This window comes from Mesoplodon bidens (genome assembly GCF_964165515.1).
Source record: "Mesoplodon bidens genome assembly, chromosome: 10".
Taxonomy (NCBI): Eukaryota; Metazoa; Chordata; class Mammalia; order Artiodactyla; family Ziphiidae; genus Mesoplodon; species Mesoplodon bidens.
In genome coordinates, this window is record NC_138172.1 from 47,045,432 (window position 1) to 47,066,196 (window position 20,765).

The 20,765-nt window shown below is 40.4% G+C and overlaps 1 protein-coding gene across 1 annotated transcript in view; it reads right to left on the bottom strand.

Moving 5' to 3' along the window:
• The window catches only part of ANO10 (anoctamin 10), a 242,559-nt gene extending 236,038 nt beyond the window's left edge, over nucleotides 1–6,521 (bottom strand). Inside the window, exon 1 of the mRNA XM_081246957.1 lies at nucleotides 6,395–6,521. The gene's annotated coding sequence lies outside the window, so the exon portion shown is untranslated. The remainder of the gene's footprint in view (nucleotides 1–6,394) is intronic.
• Between the last annotated feature and the right edge of the window lie 14,244 nt (nucleotides 6,522–20,765).

Genomic DNA, 20,765 nt, shown 5'->3' on the forward strand with positions numbered 1-20,765 from the left:
AACGCAAAGTAACAATGAGTTATTTTTCCCTTTTCAGATTTGTTGAAAGACGGACAGAACCCAGGTCTGGCACGGGAGTAGAAAACTGGGCATTTTCACACATTGCTGCCAGATGTTGTGATTTGATACCACCTTCCCAGAAAGCAGAGTAGCAATCTGAAAAACAATATTAAATACTCATACCATTCAACAGAACAATGCTAGTTCTAGGAATTTATACCAAACATATAATAAAATCAAAAATGTACATAAATGTTCACTACAGCTTTCTTTTTTTCTGTCTTTCCTTTCTTTCCTACAAAGACAAACAACAGGATACTGGCTAAATAAAGAATAATATACAATAGAACCATTAATACTAGGATACAGATCCAACTAAATTAACATGAAGAATGTTTCACAACACATTATAAGGTAAAAATGCAAAGTATGACCCCATTTATGAATATATATCATCCACAGTAATATCAAAGTGACAACACTAGCTAACATTTGCTGAGGATTTACTGCATCAAAGCACGGCTACACATTTCTATGTGAATTAACTCATTCATTTCTCACAGCAACCCCCATGAAGAAGGAACTTTAATGTTTCCATCTTACAGATGAGAAAACTGAGGTGAAATAAGTAAAGTAGCCTGTCCACATCATGCAGTCGCAAGCAGGGAAGCTGGGCTTCAAAACCAGGCAGCCTGATGCCAGAGCTCACATCCTTAACCACATTTGTGTATACATATGTATTCAGCACATGTGGTATGAGTGTATTACACACACCTGTGTTAGTCACGGTGTAGGTATGTGTTTAATAAAAATTCCATTTTTATTAAATGGAATTTAATAAATTTAAAATTTAAAAATTCCATTGCCATTTCTAGGTAGTAGGATTTACGATGAGTTTTATTTTCTTCTTTACATTTTTCTTTTTGATTTGAATTTTAGTGAGCAGGTATTTCTTAAGATTAGAAAAAAATGGCTTCTATGATCGTAAAATAGAAGCCTCACATTTTCAAAAGTAAGTGTAAAATATACACTGTAGTATAGACCAAATGATACTTTTAAAATTACCTAATACAAGATAATATTTTGCTTTATTCCTCAGATTAAAAACATACTAACTTTGTATACAAGAAGTCGCCTAGCTTCAAAGATTGTTTAGTTTTGGGTAAAAGTTAACGGCATATAGAATGAAAGGACTCGGGACCTAGGCACGTCCTATCCAGGAGACTGGCAAAAGCAGCCCAGAAGTTGGACTAGGAGAGAATTTTTAAAGCAGAAGGAGCCCTAGGGGTCAATTATTCCCAAGACCACACTATTTCATGTTAATAAAACCCAAAGTCACACAACCAGTGTGACAGAGATAAGACTGAAATCCAATGCTCTTTGAATGACACCATACCGTATGCAAAAGACCTTTTTTCCCCGTTTTTTTGAACTTAGCCAATTTATAGTCTCACCATCAAAAGTAACGCTGGCCTTGCCACAGCTGTGTAGCTGTGTGCTTTCACTTGTTAGTCTCACAGACTAACCCAAGTGCCAGTGCTGCTTGGGTTCTGCTCTGAGCAGTTCAGTGGAGCCTGGTAAGCCTCAAGATGCTCTTGAAGTTTCAACACTGCTTGTTTTCAGCTGCTTCACACTTGTGCCATCCACTGGGCCACAGTGTACTTACAGGCTGGGTGACCTAAGTGGCAGGAACCTCTCTTACACTGCCCGTGTTCCCATCCCTGAAATCCTGTGCCTTCCTTCTTGTGTCCTCTGCTCAGGGAATTTCCATCACTGTACAGTAACACCTCTGGGGACGCCCTGTCCTTGGGGGATTCCTGCCCCTCTCTGTGTTCTGCATGCAACAGCCCTCTTGCAGTTCACCAACCAGCGCGATCCAGGCCTGCTCCAATCCCACCTCTTCACTTTGGCAGGCCCAACGGCAATGAATACCAAGTGTAAGGTGAAAATAAGAAGCCTCATGGCAGCATGGGCTAACCTGAGTTCTGCAATCCACTTTCACCAGAGGGTCTTAACAGAGGCTGGCTCCACCATTACCATGCACACTAGACTAGTACATGGGACCAAAATACCACCTGGGAGGACATGAGGACTTTAAGCGTGGACACAGCAGAGGGCCTCACGGTTCCTGTTGGGGCTGATCTGAAAACAAGCAATGATTCAACACACAGACTTCCTGGGCACTAGAGAGTAGAATGATTTGTGCTTCCACAGCCAATTTTCCCCTTTTATCCAGACTGTCAGCCAGGTCAGCAGCCAGGAATAACTGTAAAGCACAGAGCAGCTAGGTTCCATATGCTCTGGGCACAGGGTCAGTAGATAGCCATCTCAAACTCTGTTCTTAATCACGTATTGAGCTGCACACAGGGCTAAAGGAGACCTACAAAGGAACTGGATTCCTGTGGCTCTTACATTAGCTATTGGAATCACCTGCCTATAGTAAGAGTTAAATCCTATTGAGCTGCATGAGCTGTTTATAAATTTTGGAGATTAATCCTTTGTCAGTTGCTTCATTTGCAAATATTTTCTCCCATTCTGAGGGTTGTCTTTTGGTCTTGTTTATGGTTTCCTTTGCTGTGCAAAAGCTTTGAAGTTTCATTAGGTCCCATTTGTTTATCTTTGTTTTTATTTCCATTTCTCTAGGAGGTGGGTCCAAAAGGATCTTGCTGTGATTTATGTCATAGAGTGTTCTACCTATGTTTTCCTCTAAGAGTTTGATAGTTTCTGGCCTTACATTTAAGTCTTTAATCCATTTTGAGCTTATTTTTGTGTATGGTGTTAGGGAATGATCTAATCTCAAACTTTTACATGTCCCTGTCCAGTTTTCCCAGCACCACTTATTGAATCCAAAAATGGGCAGAAGACTTAAATAGGCATTTCTCCAAAGAAGATATACAGACTGCCAACAAACACATGAAAGAATGCTCAACATCATTAATCATTAGAGAAATGCAAATCAAAACTACAATGAGATATCATCTCACACCAGTCAGAATGGCCATCATCAAGAAATCTAGAAACAATAAATGCTGGAGAGGGTGTGGAGAAAAGGGAACACTCTCGCACTGCTGGTGGGAATGTGAATTGGTACAGCCACTATGGAGAACAGTATGGAGGTTCCTTAAAAAACTAAAAATAGAACTACCATATGACCCAGCAATCCCACTACTAGGCATATACCCTGAGAAAACCATAATTCAAAAAGAGACATGTACCAAAATGTTCATTGCAGCTCTATTCACAATAGCCCGCAGCTGGAAACAACCTAAGTGTCCATCATCGGATGAATGGATAAAGAAGATGTGGCACATATATACAATGGAATATTACTCAGCCATAAAAAGAAACGAAACTGAGCTATTTGTAATGAGGTGGATAGACCTAGAGTCTGTCATACAGAGTGAAGTAAGTCAGAAAGAGAAAGACAAATACCGTATGCTAACACATATATACGGAATTAAAAAAAAAAATGTCATGAAGAACCTAGGGGTAAAACGGGAATAAAGACACAGACCTACTTGAGAATGGACTTGAGGATATGGGGAGGGGGAAGGGTAAGCTGTGACAAAGCGAAAGAGAGGCATGGACATATATACACTACCAAACGTAAGGTAGATAGCTAGTGGGAAGCAGCCGCAGAGCATAGGGAGATCAGCTCGGTGCTTTGTGACTGCCTGGAGGGGTGGGATGGGGAGGGTGGGAGGGAGGGAGATGCATGAGGGAAGGGATGTGGGAACAGATGTATATGTATGACTGATTCACTTTGTTATAAAGCAGAAACTAATAAATAAAAAAAAATAAAAAAAATTAAAAAAAAATTAAAAAAAAAGAGTTAAATCCTGACCTTGGTGGTTGAAATGCACATATGAAAAGAAACTCACTGGGAGTTCAACCATGGAGGGGGGTGGTTCACATATTTTATCACGGTTCAAAAAAAGAATAATGGGGCTTCCCTGGTGGCGCAGTGGTTGAGAGTCCGCCTGCCCATGCAGGAGACGAGGGTTCGTGCCCCGGTCAGGGAAGATCCCACGTGCCGCGGAGCAGCTGGGCCCGTGAGCCATGGCCGCTGAGCCTGCGCGTCCGGAGCCTGTGCTCCGCAGCGGGAGAGGCCACAGCGGTGAGAGGCCCGCGTACCACAAAAAGAAAAGAAAAAAAGAATAATGGACCTTTTATTCTCTTCCTGAGTTTGGGTAAAGAAAAAACATCAATGGAATTATCATAAATTCAAAGACTAATAAGTAAATGCATAAGGCTGTCTTTAGGAATCACCTTATTTCAGACTCAAGGAGAAACACAATGCAAAATGACAAAATTACTCTCAGTTATAAGGCAGAATAGGAACACATCGGTGAGAGAAAAATGAAGGGCCACACTGATCAAGGAGGAAGATGAGCGGGATTTCCTAGGAGAAAACTTGCAATTTTAATGGCAAGTGCTAGAAGGGACAGGACCCCTCCAGAGGCCCTCTCTAAGGTGTAAGACAACTTAGAGGCAGTTAATTACGAGAGCAATTGTGGGACAGTTCTCCTTGAGACCTAGGGCAGCTGTCTCTCAGAGTCACCTAAGATGAGGGCAGATCTGAGAATGAAACATCAGCACTGCACACATGCACCCTCACTAAAGAGCTTCTCAGTGACACCCACAATGTAGGGGAGATGGTGAGGCCCATTCCCTGAGGAACATACCTAGGAACCTCGTGGCCTCAGGACTCCACAGGAAGGTGTAGGAGAGATGAGCCACGACACAATGAAGACAGCCTCGCCACAGCAGCCCAGGTCCAGGCCTAATTAGATGCTGCACTCATACTCTCTTTCTACACTCGGTACCCCAGACACTGCCAAGATTTTGCTTATTTGAGCTGGAATAATATCTGAAAACCTAGAGCAACAATGAATCTCCTCCCCAAGCACAGGACCTGGCACACAGCTGAAGTGCTAATTGTGATAAAAGAATGAATTCACATGATGAACATACCACCATTTAAAAAGATGTTTAGGGAGAATTTTTAATGATCCAGGAAAATGCTAAAAATACAAAGGGAAAAAAAGCAAAATACAAAGTAATACAACAATATGACCCCAACTATGTAATATGTACATTTAGATACACAAAAAAATACAAAAAAAATTAAGAAGAATTGCACAAAAATGTTAGGGTTGGTGAAATTACACGGAGTTTTCATTTTCATTCTTATACTTCTCTCTATCTTCCAAGTTCTCTTACAGTGAAAAAAAGTTTCACTGAGTTTGTTTTTTGTTTTTTTAAGCACACACAGTCTCCAATTTACCAGGACTTTTCTATCCCTTTCAATTAGTTTAAATCTTTTCAATTTCATTCTTCATCTGCAATTCTACAATTCTTTCAGCAATAACTGGTCAGAAGAGATACGATCTACTTTCCACAGCTAATTTAAAACTGTTTATCATACTCACAGAATGGGCTCTTAGAAAACATCTAGTTCTCTAGCTCGGTGTGACTTTAAAATTCGAAGTAGCCAGATAAGAAAGATTTATTTTTTAAAAAAACCCCACAGGATTAGATATTTTTAAAATTAAAACTCCGCAGGATTTAAGGGAATGTGATACGACTGCTTTTGAGTCTGAATAAAAACCTCAACTCTGAACTTTGTGCGGGACCTCCATACACCGTCTGAGCTGCCGGAATAGGGTTTCACATAAGACAGCGCCGCACCAACGTAGGCGCTGCCAAGGCTCCAGGGAAATTAGAAGCATTCCATAGGAGACGCACCCCTTCCTGCCACGTTTCTCAGGTGTCCCAGGCATTGCCCCTGACTTTCATCTAATACTTAAGCTGTACTGTGTGCCCCAGTCGAAAGCCTGGAAACCCGATCACCCCGATGTGAGAGCACAACCCCGCAAGCTCACTCGGGTCACGCCCGTGCCGAGATACCCGAAGCTCCAGGCTCTCCGGACAGTCGGGGAAGCGTGAATCATGGGGCCCCGTGAGCTGGTTCTTCCCTCAAATGCCCTTCACTAGGCTTCACCGACTCCTCCACCCCCACTCAACTCATTCCCCGTTGCTCTGGAGCCCCCCAAGCCCTCGCATCCTGACTCCACCAGCCACCAGATTTCAGCTTCACCACGTTTCTTCTATCAACCCTCCACCCTCAGACCAACCTCGGCCCTCTGCAGCTTCCACCTGCGACTGCCACTCCCACCCGAACGACACCCAACCTCGGCGTCCCTCCCATTCCTACTTTCCCATTCCCGGGATTGCCAACCCCGGGAGGTACCCCGGAAAGGAAGGGCGGCGGCCGGGAGGAGTCCCTGGAAGCGTCGCGCCGCCGCCCAACAGCCCGGACTCAACCACCTGCACTGACCCAGGCTCTGCGCCGCAGAGAGCAAGGGGGTCCGAGGTCCCCTCCCCCACTCACCGGCCGCCACAGCACTCCACGTCTTCGGGGGCGGGGCCGAGAGCCTGCTAGTCCCCCAGGCCGGGCGAGCGACTCTCGCAGCAGGAGGCGGTCAGCGGCCTGCCGGGCGGGTACCACCGAGCGCCGGGCGTGCAGGGCGGGGCCGAGACGCGATCGCACGCAGGCGGGGGCGGGGCCGCGGTGTGGGAGGCGGGACTTAACGCTGGGTCCCACCGGGCGGGGGAGGGGCCTAGCGGTGAGTCACTCCCGGCAGAAACCAGGCTGCCCTAGCGAAACTAGACTGGCCTAGTCTGGCCGTCGCCGGGAGTGAGAGCGGAGACTGCTAAGGAAGAGGCGTGCCTTATGGGCTGTCACTCCGCGTGGGGGCGGCACCACGGTGGAGAGGCGGGGCCGCGCGGGGCTGGGCTGTCATTCCGAGAGTATGGGGGGGCGACCTGCAAAGAAATATGTCCGTTCACATTTTCCTCTTTTCCGTCTCTTAAGGTCCAGAATCCAACTTTCTTGTCACTTTCAAATATAAGAACAAGTCTCATTTTAGTTGTAATTCACTTTCAGGCAGTGAAAAACCCAATTCCAATATATTATTAAAACTTCATATCCAATGAAGCCAAATACCTTACAGAGGTCTATAGGGTCTCCTAGCCCCGCCTCCCACTACCTCTCAGAAAACCTCTTACTCTCCCTTTTTCTCCGCCCTAGCTACATTAGTCTCCGTGTTCTGCCCAGAACTCACCAGACAGCCTCCCCCCGCCCACATTGGGATCTGTGCCCTGGGAATGTTTTCGCAATGCCTTGCAAGCTCTTCGTTAATTAAGGAGATGATTTATTTCCTCCCTTCCCTCACGGGAAGCGGGAACCGAATCTCACCTTCTCAGTGAGGCCCTTTCTGACCATCCTATTTAATACCTGCTCTCCTCCCTACCCCACTATCTTACCTTAGCATATTTCTTTTTTCCTCAGCACTCATCACCTTCTAACGTTTTATATTATTATATTTATTGTCAGTCTTTCCCTAGAATGTAGGCTTCACAAGGGCAGGGATTTTTGTCTGTTTTATCCACTGATACATCCCCAATGCCTAGAACAGCGTTAGAGTCACAGTAGGCATGCAATAACTCAAAGGAATGAAAGAAAACAATGCATGAACCCTTCCTCCTTCCATACACGCAGTTCAGTCCAGACAGATGCCTCGAGGTCCTACAACGCCAGAAAAGCCGTGTCTGCTTTTCCATCCTCTGCCCCTTCTCTGTGTCTTCCAGACTCAAGACAGGAGACAGGGAGACCAGGGGCAAGGCACAGAAGCCTAATTACTTGCGAGGGGCCCTTTGTTGATCTTTCTAGATGCCTGTCATAGCAGCTCACAACGTTATTGGCCAGTTCCCCTGTGGTCATCATGGGTATGGCCAGATGTTCTTTCTCTTCTGAAAATCTGGACAAATTGTTTATGAGCTTCAACAGGTTTAGACATTGATTACTCAGTACATTTTTGTTTTTAAATTGCACTCTCCCTAACTTCCTTTCCTTGAATTTATGGCCGTCCCTCCATATAATGTCATCTTCTGATATTTATATGACTGGGAGGATTGGAAAAAAGATTGAATGGAAATGTTAAAAATGCGTTTCACACAGATGGTCTCCTTTCATCTCCACAATTAGCACATTAAAACTTTGTGTTAAGTATGACAAATTAGCTGTTGGACAACACAAAGGGCAGACTTCAGTTAATGACGTGGATTCCTGTATCAGTTAGCTATTGCTGTGTAACAAACCACTACACAGAATTAAGGATTCCCTTTTGCATCACTCTCCTTTTGGGCATTTCCTTTATAATCTCTGGCACCCAGAACCCCCTTTTTCCAGTTCTGCTGGCCAGAGATATTGGGTTCTTCTGGAGTCTGCCATACTTTATATCTGTTGTGCTGCTCTGTGCAACTGGGGCTGACCTTGGGACAATATTGAGGGGAAAGAGAGAAAAAACGACAGGGATTCTCCCCATACTCTGCACAGCAAGTGTCCTTTTTCCCATTTCCTCTGACCAGAGGGACAGGTTTTCTATCAGGGTCTAGTTATCCACATCACTGTACTATAGCAGTGAAGCTCTGTGACTGGGACTGGCCTCAGGACAGAGTGGGGAGAAGAAAAAGCAATCAGGAGTTTTCACCCCTTTCTCCAGCTTGTGGTAGCCTTTTTTTCATATTTTGTCCAGAAGTTTTAATAGTCATCTGTGGTGGACATAGGCTGCAGTGGACATAGTCCATTTCAGCCAGAACTGGAACTGATCAATTTAATAAATGAAAAAATGTTTTTATTTGTATTTCTCTTATTATGAATGATAAAGCACATTTGTATTTCATTTGCCATGAATTATCTATTTATGTATTTTGTCCACTTTTCTACTGGATATAGAAACACTTTATGTAATAGTAAGAATGGTCCTTTGCTTAGAAATGAATGTCAAAACTTTTTTTCAGTTTGTCATGTCTTTTGACTTTTCTTACACTGTTTTACTCATTTATTTTTTGTTTGTTGGGTTGGTTTTTTGTTTGTTTTGTTTTTTGGCCATGCAGACCTTTTTCATTTCTAATTGGTCAACTTTTATCCAGCTTTTGTTTTACTATTTACTACTTTTGGGTATATTAGACTTAGAAAGGACTTCACCTCTCTTAGATTACTTTGAAAATCCTTCCATGATTTCTTCTTAATGTTTCATGATTTTGCTTTTTTCCTTTAAAAATCTGACCCTTCAGGAATTTGTTTTGATGTGAGTTAAGTACAGTGGATCCAACTTTGATATCTTGATAGCTACACATTTGCCCAACCTCAATTACTAAATAATCCGTCTTTCCCCAACTGATTTTAAATGTCACTGTTATCATAATTAAATTTACTTCTGTATCTTTGGACTTTCACAATATATCATTTTCTTTCTTTAAACCCTCCAATACAGTCAGAAAAGGCCAACCCATCCCAAAAGTTCTTGAATCCCTCATTCCCATCATAGCTATCTAGTAGGGCAGCCACTGAAGCCTCCTCGTCTTCAGTAAACTGTTCATTCCAGGCAACCACAGGTGATTACAGAACTTTTTCCACTGCATGCCCTAGATTTGCAGTATCCCATTTTCCTCTAGTGGCAAGTTCACCATTATCTTCAAACCTAGCCGGGTCAGATCCAATCCCAGATTCCCATCTTGAGGGCCTGATTTCTGCAACCACTTCCAATATCAAATATGTCAGACCAGTTTCAGTATAGAAAACAGAAATCACTCTGTGTATTTTACACAGGAAGAGATTTAATAAAGGGAATTAAGACCTTATCAAATGACTGGGAAGTGCTGGAAAAGCACTTGTAGGCTTGCTGAACTGGTACACCACAGGAGCTGCAACTTTTGAGGCTACTTGATCCATGCCAGGGCTGGAGCCACAGCCACTGGCTGAATGTGGAGAATGGACACCTTATCCTGTGATCCTAGGATCTCAGAGTTAGATCAGGAAGCTGCCACAACCACTGCTGCTTCTTGACACCCAGGAAGCTTGAGAATAAAGACAGGAACTAGCTGCTGCAAAGAAACCACACCCTTCTTCTCCAGTAGCAAGGCCAGGAGCCACAGCAGGATGGTTTCCTAACTCCCACCTACCTGATCTCAAGTGAGTGCATCTAACAAGGGAAACTGATGCTATTTTTAGGCTTCCAACACCTATACCTAACACCTCTTCATATAAATTTTGCCCATTTCTTATGAAGTTTATTCCTAGGCAATTTACCTTTCTCGTTGCTAGTGTAAATGAGATCTTTTCTTCCATTATAGCTTCTATTTGGTTGTTGCCTGTTATATGAACATTAATTTATGCATATTAATTTTATACCATGAATAAAATCGTTTGCAGTTTATAAGTGGTTTATTCCATTAGGATCTCCAATTTTACAGTCACATAATCTGAAAACCATTATAATTTTCCTTCCTTCCTTCTTGTCTTATATCTGACATTAAGGTGCTCACTCTTTCCTAGAGAACAGCTTACTTCTTCACTCCTCTAAGACTTTGTTCAAAATGTCATTTCCTCAATGAGTCCTACTCTGATCTCCCTATTTAAGTGTAACCTACTCTCTCTAATCCTTTTAAACTCTATTTTGCTATTTTCATTCCTCTTATCCTTGGCCCTTGCTGGGTTTTCTTTAGTGTCTGTTCTTTCATGGACTGCTTCCAGTTTTCCTTCAATTCTTTGATGGCTTTTTTTTTTCTTTCACTTCTTTTTGAAGTGCTACCGGTTCATGTTTTATTTTCTGTCTCACCTTCTCTCACGTGAGCTACTTGCAGGATGTAGATATTGGTAGGGTCCAGGTTCCTGGCTGGAAGGAGTTTTTCTTATGGCTCAGTATTAGGTGAGTGAATTGATTCAGTCTTTACTTATCGTCAGTGAAAAAATAGGCAGCTGGAGGGCTGCTCACAGTGCGTTCCTCCCCTCTCCCTGTTCGCTGGCAGGCTGCTTCCTGCAAATATGTTTTTTCTGCCTGTGTCCTCACTGAGCCCTGCCCTCTTTGCTTCGACCTTTATTCTCTGCATGCCACTCCTCTAGCTGGAATTTGGCTTTGTGCACCGTCTACCCTGAGCCCTTTACCTTGGAGTATCCACCAGCCCCATCTGAGATCTGCTCTCGTGACATGGGTGTGCTCTCTCCACTTTTGCCAGTGTCCCTACTTATCCTCACCGCCCTGGGGACCACTGCCATCAGTTTTGTATGGTTTGGAGCTTCAGTGGCTCCTTGTTTTGTCAAAGATGAGTGTTTTAGTCAGTTCTGGCTGCTATAAAACAAACAAACAAAGAATCATAGACTGGTGACTTAAAAAAATTTTTTTTGATGTTTTCCATTTTGATATCTAAAAATGAAAAACTGAAATTTACTTTCACATATTGAAAGACTTATCTCATCCTCCTAGAAAGAAATATATAAACTCTTTCCATCCTTCCTGTAAGCGTTGAATAAAAGCACCTATTTGCTAGAGTAGATGAAGTATCATATAAGTATTTTGAATATCCTGGGGAAAGTGTTGTTTTATTTCCACTCTATTTTTACCGGAAACCTATAACATAGAGAAATGACCATTTGACATCTGCCTAGTAACCAAGGACACAATATTTCAATTTCTTGTCTTAGCAGAGAGCAGGCTAAATGGCTCATGAGTCTTTTCTGTGTCTTCTGTGTATCTAACACACTCCTGGAATAAAGCCATTGAAGTAACAGAATTCCTCTATGAAATTGCTCACCTGAGGAGAACTGCTCATCCTAAATATTAGGTTTTGATTAAGATGAGTATCTTCAACTATCAAAATCTATATCATTAGTGTCAAGAACTACAAATGCTATGACATCTTACTATACTTGTGAGCTAGTAAGTTAACTCATCAGTTTCATAGATGCCAACAGAAGACAAGAGACTCCTGGGTCAGAGACAGAGGACTTTATTACTCATTGCACATGAGTCTGAGCTCCACGTTTGTGTCAGCTCCCCTTGTCCCCAAGTCCCATAGGAGCAATATGGAGCAGCCCAAGTGGATTCTACACACTCATCAGGTTTGCATCATAGCTAAGAAACTCTGAGTTTAGGTAACCGTAGACTTCTAAGGGGCTGGTAGCAAGCCTGCTCAAACTTGACCCCTGAGGGAAACATTATCTTTATTATCCTAGACAGAAAACAGGTCTGCCCTCTGCTCCACAGGGAGAAACCAGCTCAATCTCAAGGCCGTTTGCTATGCAGACATCTTTCAAAAAGATAGCTTGGAACAAACTACCTTTACTCAGAAGATATGCAGACACACACCCCTGTAGAATTATCTCCCAACAATTAGGAGTAGCCTTGCTACCAGCCCAACTCCTGAGTTTTCCCAATGGAGGTATATCCTACAGCCTGCACATATAGCCAAACCTCAGAGTTACACACACTTTATGAGAGGACAAAAGATTACTGGATTTCCTCTTTACATGTCTTTTAGTTTAAAAAAAAAAGTTAAACTAGATAACACAAAAGTAAAAGCTAGTACAAAAATACTAGTACAAAAGTAAAAAACTATACAAGAGTAGGCAGTACAAAGTAGGTCTCTCTCCCTATGCCCTAACCAGTCAGTTTCTCTTGCCAGAGGAAACCGGCTTATTTTGAGTTTCCTGGAGATTTTCTATCTATCTATCTATCTATCTATCTATCTATCTATCTATCTATCCATCCATCCATCCATCCGCAAACACAAACATGCACAGCTGTTGGATATGTGTGTATATTCACGTTTTTCCTTTACCTAGAATCTTGTTTACTTCTTCACACATCCCCACTCACCAAAAACAGTAAAAATTAAGACAGACCAAAAAATCTAAAACCCCAAACACTCCAGTTCCATCCAGTGACTTTCAAAATTCCTGCATTCCCTTAATCATGCATTCCCCACTGGTGACCACTCACTGAGCTTACACATTAGGGGAGCAAGGCGCCTACACAATTATAATATAAAGAATGCAGTTGACCCTTGAACAACGCTGGGGTTAGGGGTCAACGGCCACCAGCAGTCAAAAATCTGTGAACAGCTTTACAGTGGGCCCTCTGTATCCGTGGTTCGGTATCTGAAGATTCAACCAACCAGATGGTGTAGTAATGTAGTGCATATTTATTGAGAAAAAATTGCATGTAAGTGGACCTGTGAAGTTCAAACCTGTATTGTTCAAGTGTCAACTGCAGGTAGAGCAGGAAAAATGAATGTACTATAGGAGATTAGAGGAGGGATAAATTACTCAGAGTTGGAGGGACTGCTGGGAGGATCGATGGCAGATGTGACACCCAAGGTGGCTTCAATGAAAGGAGATGGGGACATGTGTGAGTTGGGCAGGGGGTGGGGAGTGGAGGAGTAGACAGGCATTGAGGAAGAAGGAAGACATGAGCAAAGGTACAGAGGCAGGAAAGCAAATCATGCAGTAGGGAAACAAGGAGCAGTCCATGGAGCTGGGCAGAAGGTAGGTGAGGAAGTAAGGGATGGAAGGAGGAGTCATTCATGGTGAGGGCTCACACATGATGCTGCTGCCAATCATGGTCTTCCTGGGCATGAGTGCGGCAAAAATGATCACTTTGGTCCCACCACAAGACAAGGGTCCTGAACCCACGTGTAACAACTCAGGCATCATTTAGGACACCTTGTCACTGGCATCTACTTCCTTCATGGCAAGCAAAAGTTTCTGAGCCTAAGGCTAACTTGAGACCCCACTGTTGCTCATCACTCACGTCAAACGTTGGTGCGCTGAACCCTGGAAAGCCCTACTCATCTCTTTGTCTTCTTTCATGTATACCAGACATAATTTAAAATCCTTTCATCTGACGTCTTCCAATATATGCTACAGCAATTACTCTCTATTTAAGTATTGTCCAGTACACCTAAGTCCATAGACAAAAATGAATTCTGACTTTTATAAAGTAAATATAGTCATTTAACCTATAGAAATAGAATGGGATATGAAATAGATGAAATAGAAAAAGGGAATGTTTTGAAGGTCTTTGACTTGATGTGACTTATAGTTTTGGTTTATTTTGTTCCTATAATTTGGGAGCTCTGACACCTTCTTTTTGAGGAGCCCAGTGTGTGAGAGGTAAATATTTTCATGTGGTGAATGCTTAACAAACAAATAAGCGAAAAACATAAACCCAAATCAGTGTTGTCTTCATGTGGATTTCCCCAGAAGCAGACCCTGAGACAAGGATTCACAGCAAACAGTTTATTTGGGAGGAAAGCCAGGGAGCACAGGTGGGAGAGTGAAGGAGGGAGACGGGGAATGCAGGGGGTGTGGTCAAGCAGGTGGCTCTGTGGGTAGAAGGGGCTGAAACTCCCGGGCAACTCTAGGAGCCAGTGGAGAACACACCGCAGTTTCCTGCCTGATGGATGAGGGAGCTGGCTGAGGACTGCTGGCTGGAAGAGGTTTCTTCTCTGGTATTTTGGCTAAAGTTTCTGTTGGGAGCACCAGAGGCACCCTCAGGCTACCAGATGCAGTGCTGGCCATTGGACAGCCTGGAGGGGATATAGGTGGGTTATGCCTGCATCTGCTACAAGGGTCATTAACAGGGCCTAGGGAGTCCTTTGGTGCATAAGCTACATTCACAAAAGTCTCCAGATTTAAGTAAAACATCATCTCTAAGGGTACAGAAGTAGTTATAGAGATACACACACAGGATTGAAAGAACATGTCTATCAAGTAACTTTTAGTTTGTGTCCCTTTAACAGAGCACAACTGTAATGGTTATATACGATGCATTTAATATTTTTCATTATCTTGTAATTAGTATAATTATATTGTCTTGTACTTTTGTGTTAAAGGATGCACTCCATTAAATTGGATATTTAAAGTATTTAATTAACAATTTAAACATTTTATAACACTGCTTTGACTTTTTGTTTATTGTTTAATATAGTGGGAGCCTCAAAAACTTAAAAAAAAACCTGAGCAGATATGGAGATATATGTATATGTATAACTGATTCATTTTGTTATAAAGCAGAAACTAACACACACACAAAAAAAAACAAAAACAAAAACAAATAAAACAAAACCTGAGCCTCTTTCTCCATTGGAAAGGTGTCAATTAAAAACAAGAGAATTGGGCTTCCCTGGTGGCGCAGTGGTTGAGAGTCCGCCTGCCGATGCAGGGAACACGGGTTCGTGCCCCGGTCCAGGAAGATTCCACGTGCCGCGGGGCAGCTGGGTCCGTAAACCATGGCAGCTGAGCCTGCGCATCCGGAGCCTGTGCTCCGCAACGGGAGAGGCCACAGCAGAGGGAGGCCTACGTACCGCAAAAAAATAAAATAAAATAAAATAAAAACAAGAGAATCATGGAGAAGTTAGGAGTCTTTAGGGTCCTCTCTATATATTATATATCATCTGTAAATAGTGACAGTTTTTCTCTTTCCTTTCTTATTTGGATAACATTTTTTTTTGTTTTTCTTGCTTCATTACTGTGGCTAGGACATCTTTTCACACAGATTTTACTTTGGAATCATGTAAATATCTTACATATTCAAAAGATTTTTTTAAAAGATAAAAATAAACCCCTAAAGTGGAAAACAATTTGCGACAAATGAGCCTAACTTTATTTGAAATGTGGCAACATAGCTACACAGAGAACAGAATTATTTCAGTACTCTGATTATCCACCCTTTGTGGGGTATGATCTACAGGTAAATGAATAGAATGAAATCTGAAACTTCACTCAGAAATGTATTGTTAATCCAGTAAGTCTCCTACATATGAACCTTCAAGTTACAAACTTTCAAAGATGCAAAAGTGTGTCGCATGTCCAATCATGTAAGGCATGAGTGAAATTGCAGCTTGCCCTCCATCTCCTATTGCTGACGGTCCTTCAGCTCTACCATCTCCTACCTCCTCTCCCTCCTCCAGTCAGTAACTCTTCTTGCTTGTTCACTCGATGCCAGCTCCTGTATGCCAGCTGTTGTACTGTACTACTGTACTTTTCAAGGTACTGTATTGTAAGATTAAAAATATTTTCATTATTTCTTGTGTTTGTTTGTTTTTTATGTATTATTGGTGTGAAAAGTATTATGAACCTATTACAGTACAGTACTATTTATATAGTTGATTGTGTTAGTTGGGTACCTAGACTAACTTTGCTGGACTTACAAACAAATTGGACTTACGAACCCACTCTCAGAATGGAACTCATTCATATGTAGGGGACTTATTATAGTGTTATAATTCTGAACTGGGATCATTGCAGCACTATTTACAATAGCCAGGCCACAGAAGCAACCTAAATGTCCACCAGTGGAGAAATGGATAAAGAAGATGTGGTACATATATACAATGGAATATTAACTCAGCCATAAAAAAGAATGAAATAATGCCATTTGCAGTGACATGGATGGACCTAGAGATTGTCATACTGAGTGAAGGGAACCATTTGTTGCCCTTATCCATACTAACATGTTTAAAGAACTTGACACAGGATTGATGTAAAAAAAGAACACTGTTAGAACTAATAAATTAATTCAGTAAAGTCACAGAATACAAAATCAATATACAGAAATCTGTGGCCTTTCTATATACTAATAACAAACTATCAAAAAGAGAAATTAAGAAAACAATTCCATTTACGATTGCATCAAAAAGAATAAAATACCTAGAAATAATTTAACCAAGGAGGTGAAAGACTTGTACACTGAAAACTATTACACTAATAAAAGAAATTAAAGAAGACACAAATAAATAGAAAGATATTCTGTGCTCATGAATTAGAAGAATTAATATAGTTAAAATATCTATACTACCCAAAGTAACCTACATATTCAGTGCAATTCCTATCAAAATTCCAATGGCATATTTCATAGAACTAGAACAAACAATTCTAAAATTTTTATGGAACCACAAAAGATCCCAAATAGCCAAAACAATCTTGAGAAAGAAGAACAAAGTTGAAGGTTTCATGCTCCTCGATTTCACACTATATTACAAAGCTATAGTAATCAAAACAGTATGGTACTGGCACAAAAAATAGACATACAGATCAATGGACCAGAAATGAAAGGACAGAAATAAACCCGCACGTATATGGACAATTAATTTATGACACAGGAGCAAAGAACATACAATGGAGAGAGGAAAGTCACTTCAATAAATGGCATTGGCAAAACTGGACAATGACATGCAAAAGAATGAAACTAGACAATTATCTCACACTATACACAAAAATTTAACTCAAAATGGATTAAAGACTTGAATGTAAGAACTGAAACCATAAAATGCCTAGAAAAAAAAATTCGCAGTAACCTCACTGACACTGGTCTTAGCAATGTCTTTGTGGATCTTACTCTAAAGGCAAGGGAAACAAAAGGAGAAATAAAGAAATGGAACTACATCAAACTGAAAAGTTGAATAGCAAAGGAAATCAACATCAAAATGAAAAAGCAACCTAATGAATGGGAGAAGATATCTGCAAATCATATATCTAATAAGGGGTTAATATGCAAAATATATAAAGAACTCATACAACTTAACAACAAATAAAACCAAACAACCTGATTTAAAAATGGGCAGAGGACCTGAATAGTAATTATTCCAAAGAAGCCATACAGATGGCCAACAGGCACATGAAAAGATGTTCAACTTTGCTAATTATTAGGGAAACGCAATCAAAAGCACAATGAGATGTCAGCTGACACCTGTTAGAATGACAATTGAAAAGACAAGAAATAACAAATGTTGGAGAAGATGTGGAGAAAAGGGAACCCTTGCACACTGTTTGTGGGACTGTAAATTGATGCAGCCAATATAGAAGACAGTATGGAGATTCCTCAAAAAATTAAGAATAGAACTACCATATGAGCCAGCTATTACATTTCTGAGTATTTATCCAAAGAACATGAAAACACTAATTTGAAAAGATATATGTACCCCTATGTTCATTGCAGCATTATTTACAATAGCCAAGATATGGAAACAACTTAAGTGTCCATCAATGGATGAATGGATGACAAAGATGCGGATAAGGATGAATGGATAAGGAATAGTCTACATTATATTATATATTTATATATAATATGCATATATAATGTATATAATTATATATTACATTCTATTTATATTCTGTTTATTTATATTCTTTATATATATATATAGAATGGAATATTAGTCATAAAAAATAACCAAATCCTGCCATTGGTGAAAACATAGATGGACCTTGAATGTATTATGCTAAGTGAGATAAGTCACCCAGAGAAAGACACCAAATGATTTCACTCATATGTGGAATCTGACAAACACAAAACAGGCGAAATAAAACAAAACCAAACTCATAGATACAGAGATCAGTGGTTATCAGAGGGAAAGGGGATTGGGGGAAATGGGAAGAGGGAGTCAACTATGTGATGATGGATTGTAACTAGACTTGTGGTGGTAATCACTTTGTAGTATATACAGATGTCAAATTATAATTCTGTATACTTGAAACTTATATAATAAAAAGTAATCAATAAAAAGGAGAAAAACTGTGTGAGAAGGTAACCAAACTCACAGAAGTATCAATTCCAACTCTCTCTTCACTCCATTCCTCCCATCTCCTCTAGGTAACCATTTTTATTACTTCTTTTTGAAAATATAAGCAAATATCTAAATATATTCTTGTCCTCCATTTTTTCCTAAACACAAAATATAACATACTCTATATACTGAGGCTTGCTAGCTTTGTTCATCTAAAAGTATGTTCTGGAGATTATTTCAGTTCACATTTTCCTGTCTTTTTATGACTGCCTGGTCTCCAACTCATTTATGAACTATAGTTTATTTGCCCACTCTCCTGTTGGTGAACATTTAGGTTGCTTCTAATCTTTTTGTTCTACAAAGAATGTTGCATAACCTTGTGCAAATTTATGGAAATTTCAGGGTAGGAGCCTAAAAGTGGGATTGCTGGGTCAAAGGTTAATGCGTATGTAATTTTGTTAGAATTTGCCAAATCCCCTCTGTAGGGTTTGTTCCATTTTGCACTTCCACTCTCAACAGAGTATGTTAGCAAACTTTTAGATTCAGGAGAATTCAAATTTGTGTTTCTTTTATTATAAGGGAAAGTGAGCATCATTTCATACATGTAAGGAGTGACTTACATTTATTTTTCTCTGTTACCACATTCCTCTCTGTTCATGACTCTTGTCCATATTTCTGCCCAATTTGGGGGCTTCTCCATTTTTTAAAATTGAAGTATACTTGATTTCAATGTTGTGTTAGTTTCAGGTGTACAGCAAAGTGATTCAGTTTATATATATATATATTTTTTAATTTATTTATATTCTTTTTCAGATTCTTTTCCATTATAGGTTATTACAAGATTTTAAACATAGTTCCCTGTGCTATACAGTAGGTCCTTGTTGTTTACCTATTTTATATATAGTAGTGTGTACCTGTTAATCCCAAGCTCCTAATTTATCCCTCCCCCTCTTTCCCCTTTAGTAACCATATATTTGTTTTCTATGTCTGTGAGTCTGTTTTGTAAATAAGTTCATTTGTATCATTTTTTTAGATTCCACCTATAAGTGATATCATATGATATTTGTCTTTCTCTGTCTGACTTACATCACTTAGTATGATCATCTCTAGGTCCATCATGTTGCTGCAAATGGCATTATTTCATGCTTTTTTATGGCTGAATAATATTACATTGTGTGTGTATATATATATATATATATATATACATGTATATATATACATGTATATATATATATATATATATATATATAAAACATATCTTCTTTATCCATTCATCTGTTGATGGGCACTTGGGCTGTTTCCATGTCTTGTCTATTGTAAATAGTGCTGCTATGAATACTGGGGTGCATGTATCTTTTTTTTTCTTATTGAAGTATAGTTGATTTACAATGTTTTGTTAGTTTCAGGTATACAGCAAAGTGATTCAGTTTTAGATTCAGATTTTTTTACCTTACAGCTTATTACAAAAAATTGAGCACAGTTCCTTGTGCTATACAACATGTATCTTTTTGAGTTAAGAGCTTTTGTCTTTTCCGGATATATGGGGCCTCTCCGTTTTTAAGAGCTCTTTGTGTACTTGCCCTCATTTGTGAAATAACTTGCAAATATTCTCTCCCAGTTTATCATTTGTCTTTTGATTTTGCTTATGGTGTTTCATTTTGCTTGTTTGTTTTTAGGTAGTAAAGTTTATCAGTCTTTTCCCTATGTTACTGTTGGATTTTGAGAGGCTTTCCTCACTTCCAGGTTATAAAATAATTCACCTGTAATTCATAGGTCTTTGGTTTCATGTTTTACATTTGGGTCTCTGATTCATTTGGAGTTTATTTCAGTGTGAGATTTAAATTCACTTTCATCCTTTTCCAGATGGCTTTCTCTCTGTCCCAACATCATTTATTAAAAAGCCCATATTTTCCTCAGATAGGAATAACTTGATTTATTTTTGGACATTAACTTGATATAATGCAGCACACAGAGACTAAGGAACAAACATTGGGGAGAAATGAGATCCACAAATAGACACTTTAACTCTAGTGTGGAACAGAACCACTCCTTCGCTATTTGGAATAGAGAGGAACAATGCTCACAATGGTAGACATGCGTGGTCCTCCACTGGCTGTTCCAGATCCATGCTCTGTCTTGCCCAGTTGCTGTCTCAGTCCCGCCCACACCACTGTAAAAAGGTCCTCCTATACCATTTTCACTTATGCCTCTCTGCCCTTTGAGCATGCAGTCTGTGTCCTGTCAGAGCCTGACATACCAACGGCATCACAAATACACACCAACCTATCAGCAAAAAGGTAGGCAGTATGGTTCCATTCCACCATCCCCAAATTAGAAATTTTATGAAGTAAAGC